General features: G+C 39.6%; 1 protein-coding gene across 1 annotated transcript in view; it reads left to right on the top strand.

Moving 5' to 3' along the window:
* Positions 1–7210, top strand: part of LOC125282947 (translation initiation factor IF-2) — a 175089-nt gene that overhangs the window by 35132 nt on the left and 132747 nt on the right. The gene's annotated exons all lie outside the window — the stretch shown is intronic.

Raw genomic sequence — 7210 nt, 5'->3', positions numbered from 1 at the left:
TGTCTTTTTACTAAGTCCGTTTACTTGCACATTGTAAGGTGAAAGTTCAGAAGCATAGCTTATGCTTCAGAAAGAGTATCCATTTCTTAAATGGTGTCAGCAAAAGCTTTCTTTCCATAAGACAGTAAAGTAAGTAATTGTAGGATATTTTTCTTCATCTATATCTCATGGTCAGGCTTATGTTAGAAAGAAAGAGGAAAAACTCTCCTAGCACTGACAGTCATATTTGGTAATAAAGATGATAGTAACATTACTGTTTATAACTTGATTCTTTTTTTTCTTATTATCTGAGAGAGAGAGAGAGAGAGAGAGAGACCATGAGCTGGGGGAGGGGCAGAGAAAGGGAGAGGGACAAGCAGACTCCACACCGAGCAGGGAGCCTGACCTGGAGCCCAGCTAGCAGCCCTACCAGGAACCCTACCAAGAGCCTGACCTGGGATTTGATCCAGGACCATGAGATCATGACCTGAGCCTAAGTCAGAAACGTAACCGATTGAGATGGCCAGGAGCCCCTATAACTTTATTCTTGTTAAATGTTTTGTATCTTGGTAGAGTGATAGAACCTAGAATTTCATTCTTTTGTTTCCCTTTCCACTATGAATCTAACCTATTAGAAAAATAATTGTACATCATTGATTATCTACAAGCTATACTATCAATCATTAATACAAACAGTGGTTTTCCCTCTTTTAAAATGATTATTTGACACTTGAAAGAATAAACTAGGTAAAACACATCCTGAAGGTGCTCATAAAATGCAGCATTGTTTAAGTTTGGTCATAGTGATTACCCAATAGAGCATTAGCTGGGGGAAGAGCAATGATACTATTATCATATGTTTACATCAAGGAATTTTTATGTGAACCTGTATTTTTCCCATCAGTATTAGATATGGCAAGAAAGATCCAACTGCATAAATATCTGTCCGTGTGAAATTGTGAGGCATTTGTTAAACTGTGCTCTAAATTTAATCCTCACTAAATCCTATCATTTAGTTTTTCTTAAAAACTTAATGATGAGAAGTCATTGTTTATCTGTGGGATCTCGATATTACCTTAAGCTCTTGAAAAGCCTGGCAAAGATGTGACCGCTCTCTTAAGTTTTATATTTCAAATACTTTTAAAAGAAAAACAATGACTTCAAGATCTGGTCACCATTTCTCAGCTGTCAAAAATGTGTTTTCTTTTCAGTGGTAGAGAAATATCACATAGCACTGCTTTGTTTCAAGGTCATCTGTCAAGAATCTCAATTTACCTGCAAGTCTTGATGTACCCTAAACATCAATAAGTGGCTCGTTCCTACCTTGCATTACAAAACGGAGTCTGTTCCTGTGTCATCTAATAAGACTATGACTGTTTTTTTAGCAGTGTTAGCAGTAAACACTCAAAAGCATCACATCTAGTTCCTCTTTCTTTCTCTCTTGAGAGAAGACAAAGCTATTTCTCCCAAGGAATAGAAACCTTCTGGCATTATTTCTTTGTCAAACAGTTCTTCATCTCATAGTGAAGCAACATCATTTCTATATACAGAATCATTTTTTAAAATGTGTTTTATCCCTATTATGAAAGAAACACTATGCCTGCCTGGACATTCCATAAAGCATCCCTTGTGGGGGCCTCCTCCCTATTTTCCTGGAATTTAAAGCATTTCTTTACATTGATATACTAAATAGACATCTGGACTACACAGTAGTAGGCAGTTTATTAAAGGCAAGCCTTAAATAGGCAACTTGTAAGAGCCTGTTTTATTCTTTATATCACAAGTGTAGGGACATCAAATGTCAGTGAATTTATTTTTGTGTGATACTGGGTACCTCTTTGCTGTTGTATGGAACATAAGGTTAATGATTCTTTGTGAAGTTAAAATCCTCATGTCCATGCCCATGAAGCCTAAATAGGCTAGGATATGACTGGATACGTTGTTTAATGCATTTTCCATGATTATCATTAATGCTAATCATCATAACATTTGTCAGGGCACTCTATTTTAAGTAGGCTGGTTCTTTCCTCCACATCTTTCTCCATGCCATTAACTTTTACCCAACAGAAGATCAGAAAATAGATTTATTTATTTATTCAGGCATCAGAAATATTTATGGAGGACTTTCTGGGTGCAAGTGTTGAAGAATATTCAAATAAGCTTAAGAAAATGCTCTTGTTTCAAGGACCCTATGATGTTATAGAGACAATAAGACAGGCTCTCAAAAACCCACAATAGAGACCAATGCTATTTGAGTGGTAAAGGGAAGGGAAATAAGTATTGATCATCTAAGTGCATTCACATGTGATCTCATATAATTCTTACGGCAATCCTCCGCCAGGAGTATTATTATCGTGCTACTTTTTTTTTTTTTTTTTGTAAAGAATAACAAAACTTGCTGAAGGTCATGGGATTTTAATGTGAATCTGTCTTAGTTCAAAGCCCATACTCATTCTGGTAGGAACATAGTCTTATACTTTTAGGAAAGGAAGAGGTCACCTGGAGGTTTGGTTGAATGGGAGGGAGGGTATTCCAAGGATAAGGCACAGGGAAGGAAATGGAGTGGAAAGGGAAGAATTCACTTGGGAAGAGAGAAGAGTAGTGCTGATGAATAGTGGAAAATAAGGCTAGAATTAGTAGCTGTGGATCTGAGGAGTAAGGCCGCTTAGTGGTAGACTGTGAAGGCTGTACTTTATCCTGCAACCAGTGCAACAACGGGAAAGTTCTGATCAAGGACATGGGATGATCATGTCATTTTTTCAAAAACCTTCTGCCAGTAGCGTACAGAGGGAAGAGATGTAAGTTATTCTGTCATTTTTAGTATAAGCCACACTCTGGTTTCTGGACGGGGCCAGAAAGCTGCCAATCATGCTTTTTATGGTCCATGGTGGGCATGTTCATTCTTTACTGTGTGAAATTCACAGGTTTTTTTCTTAGTTCTCTCTTTTTTTTTTTAGGATTTTGTTTATTTATTTGAGAGAGAGAGAGTGGAGGGAGGGGCAGAAGGAGAGGGGGAGAGAGAGAATTCCAAGCAGACTCCCCGCTGAGCACAGAGCCCACATGGGGCTCCATCCCACAACCCTGGAATCATGACCTGAGCCCAAATCAAGAGTTGGACACTCAATGGACTGGGCCATCCAGGTGCCCCAGTTTTTTCTTAGCTCTCAGTCTATCATGGAGCAGTGCTTCTGTGGCTGACAAGAAGGGGGAGCAGGGCAAAGAAAAGGAGAGATGCAAACTTATATTGAGATTAAAAATAGGAATTTTAGTCCCTGACTAAAGGAACAGAGTAAGCTCAACTTTTCAGTGCATGTTTATATCTAACAATAAGGCAGATATCCATTCTGTGGGAATGAATGAGAAAAGATAATCTGGGGTCGTTGCTACTAGGTAACAATACTGTAAATACCCTTCACAATCTCATACTTAAGGTTCTAGAAGGCCTACGTGAGAAAGGGTGAGGGGTCCGAACCAGCTTAGAAGAGAATGGCATTATTGAATCTTCTGTAGCATACTATTAGATGTGGAAGGTAAGAGTTCAGTACTAGGAGATGCAGATATGCCCCAAACCCTGTACCCAAACTACCCTTGGCTTTCCTATATTAAAAGGTAATGTTTCTCCTCCCTGGTTGCACATAAGAATCACCTGGAGCATTTTGAATAATATATTCATAGTCAGGCCCTATCACCAAGAGGTCCTAAATTAACTGTTCTGGGACTTAGGTTTAATATACACAGAGAAACACACAGGTTTTTGGTCTACTGTTTGATGAGTGGATCCAGTTTTAAAATGGAGATGCCATAAACTTCAGAGATACATAATCTTTGACTTTCAAGCCACAGGTTGAACATCTCTAGACCTAGAAGAAATTCAGAGACTTAGCAGAAATGGGAATGATTATTAAAATTACCTTTAAAATATATTTTGAGCTACATTTACTCAGAGGGTACAGTTTGTTAAGGGTCATAATACATAAACTTTTAATATTTTCTTTCTTGGCTATATATACTGAAACATCAAATTAACGGTGTATATCAGTGAACTCTGGGAAGACCATGCAGCCCAAGGCCAGAAGATTTTTTCCCTTTGTGATTCACAGCACACCCCCCTACCACCAGTGATATGACCTGAAGGAAGAGTGAGATTATGTGAGAGAAGAGTGTAGAGGACTACTCAAGTGATAGGATCTGGGCCCCAGAGTTTTACTAGGGACCCTTAGTTGGTCCCAGTATGTACAGAGGAGGTGGGAGAGGGAGCAGAACAGGGAATTCTGTCAGCACCAGTCTGTCTGAAGGAGAAAGGCTTGCCTCATGTCGTGCTTCAAAGAGCAAGATCCTCTGCATGGAAAAACACTAGAGAATGCCAAACAGCCAAACCCAGTAGAGCACGAGGGAAGGAAAAGTAGAAGCAGGAATTTCAGGCATTGTTTGACTTCCTTATCACAATTAAAACTGCTTCTTGAAACATTCGTAAGAGTGGGGATTGGGAATTTGATCAATATGAGAAGTGATTTGAGTAAACATGTAAGCAATTAAACATGCAAGATATAACTTGATTGTTTGATGTTCATTTCTGACATTCTTTCGAGGAGTACTGATGACACACTAAAACCTAATTCCTGGAACCAGTTTTCAGAAGCACAGATTTTAAATTCTTATTGGTTATTGACAAAAAGCAAACAAACTTTTAACAAGGCAGAGAAACCACACATGATTTCCATTTCAAGTAGCATTAGGCCTAGAAAAATATTTAGTCATACTTTTAACATTCTAATTTCAGAGATGTGTTAAGACTGAGTGAATAAATATGTGTAAGTTTTTAGTTAGCTAAAGAGAAGCCTTTAGTATCTGCAGATATAAGCATAGCAATGAAGCAACACCTCAGAGTCATCATTTCCCCCCAGCACCCCTGTATATAAATGGGCACTGAGGGGAGTAACTATGAAGAGTTTCCCATATGCCAGTGAGCAAAGTTCATTGCATGGATTATGTCATTTAATTCTCACAACATTTTCATGGTGTTGATCCTGTTATTATATGTTTCACAGATGAAGGAACCGAGAAGTTAAATAGCTTATGTGAAGTCACCCACCTAGCAAGGGCACAGGCCCACAGGAACCCAGGCAGCTTGATTTCAGACCCAGAGAGAAGCTCAGAATTAACATGTCATCACCACAATAGCGTCCAAAGGACAGCATCAAAAATACAGTCCAGGCCCCCTGCTGGCCTTGTTTGGAGCCAGGATAGGGAAAACAGGACTGAAATCCATCCCTGGCTTCACTTCCCCTTACCCTCCAGGCCTTGGTCAGTCCTCAGAAGAAGCATCCAACAGTCAGGTAGTTGTTTTCTTCCCTGACCTCTCTCCTCCCTTCAAGCAGCAAGTTCAGAGTGACCAGAAGAACAGTCACAGGTCAGTGGTTGATGTGGTCCACCCTTTGCCACTCACCTTGTAAAGCTGAGGACATTTCAGAACATTGTCAGCAGCAGGCCCTGGGCGGGCAGCTGTACTCCAGCTCTCTATTCCTGAGCCTCTCTACCATAGTTTATTACTGTGCCCTTAAATCTCACTATTCAACTTTTGAACCAAAGGAATATACCTGGAGAAATAAGAGTGATAACTAAAGGTCCTACCTAATACCTACTCCTTGCAAGTCACTGTTCTAAGTATTTCACATTTACAGCTCCTTTCATTCTCATTATAGTCCTGTAAGGTCGATATGGAGGTGTCCAGCTCATCACCAGTTGCTTGACTTTCTTGGTTACACAATGAAAATCCTGTATCCTGTATCCAGGGACCTCCTTATTCTCAGGCAAGCTGGGATGCTTGATCACACCAGGTAGGTAGTATAATAAGTAAAAAAACAATGGACGCCCAGAGAAGTTTAGTGACTTGCTCAAGGTCACAGACTTAGCAAGGAGCAGAGGCAAGATTTGAAGCCAGGTGATCTGGCACCATAGCTTTCTCTCTTAACCAATAAGATATAAATTATTCTCCCTTGAGAACAGGGAAATCTTAATGATGGACTAATGACAATGATAATAATATCATCCCAAAGACATTTGAGTTAGGAAATTGGAAAAGGAAGGAGACATTGGGACACTGTGATAGGCCCTTTTTTACATGATTTCATTTAAGCCTGACAAAAACTCTGTTAGATGTCATTTTTCCCATTTTATGGATGAGGAAACAGAGGCTCAGGAAAGTTAAGTCTTGCTTAAGGTCAAAAAGGTAGGAAGTGCAGAGATGGATTTCAAATCTAATTCTCGCTGTCTCTGAAGTCAGTGATTATTTCATTGCATCTGGGTCCCTTTAACAATTTACATTTATAGAGCACTTTATAGTTTACAAAGCCTTGTTACATGCATCATCTTCTTGGATCCTCACAAACTCACTGAAATAGGTATAGCAGTAAGAACATTCTCATTTACACATGCAAACACCAAAGATTTGAGAGGTTACATGTTCTCCTGAGGTTATACAGATATCACATGACTTAGCTGAGGCTAGAAGGCAGGTTTCCTGACAAGTTAATGTTATGGAGTGAATGTTTATGTTCCCCCCAAATTTTTGTGTTAAAATGTAATCCCCATTGTGATAGTATTAGGAGATGGGGCCTCTGGGAGGTGATTAGCTCATGAGGGTGGAGCCCTTATACATAGGGTTAGTGCCCTTATAAAAGAGAACCTGGAGAGTTCTCTTGCCGCTTCTGCCATGTGAGGACACAGTGAGATGGCAATCTATGAACCAGGAACCAGGGACTCATAAGACAACAAATCTGCTGGTGCCTTGATCTTGTACTTCCCAGCCTCCAGAACTATGAGTAATAAATGTCTGTTGTTTATAAGCCACTCAGTTTGTGGTAGTTTATTATAGCACCCTGAACGGACTAAGACAGTTAATGTTCTTTTATTCTTACTTCCTAACTTCTTTGGAACGTATTCTGTAGGATATCCATGAACTTATGTAACAGAAAGAATTGGGTGAGGTAATGGGTGTGAGGTAGGGGGTAGAGCAAATGGTGAACTCCAGTTCCAAGAATAAAAGTGACATGATGAGTAGGGTAGGAAGCAATTATCATAGGAACTTCTAAGCCCACAGTGACTATCATTCCCAATGGGGAAAAACTGAGATCTTTTCCCTTAAGATCCAGAACACAAAAGGGATGCCCACTCTCACCATCATTGTTCAACATAGTACTAGAAGTCCTAGCGTCAGCAATCAGACAACAAA

Source organism: Ursus arctos, unplaced genomic scaffold (genome assembly GCF_023065955.2).
Source record: "Ursus arctos isolate Adak ecotype North America unplaced genomic scaffold, UrsArc2.0 scaffold_5, whole genome shotgun sequence".
Classification (NCBI taxonomy): Eukaryota; Metazoa; Chordata; class Mammalia; order Carnivora; family Ursidae; genus Ursus; species Ursus arctos.
This window is presented reverse-complemented; position numbering and strand designations above follow the sequence as displayed.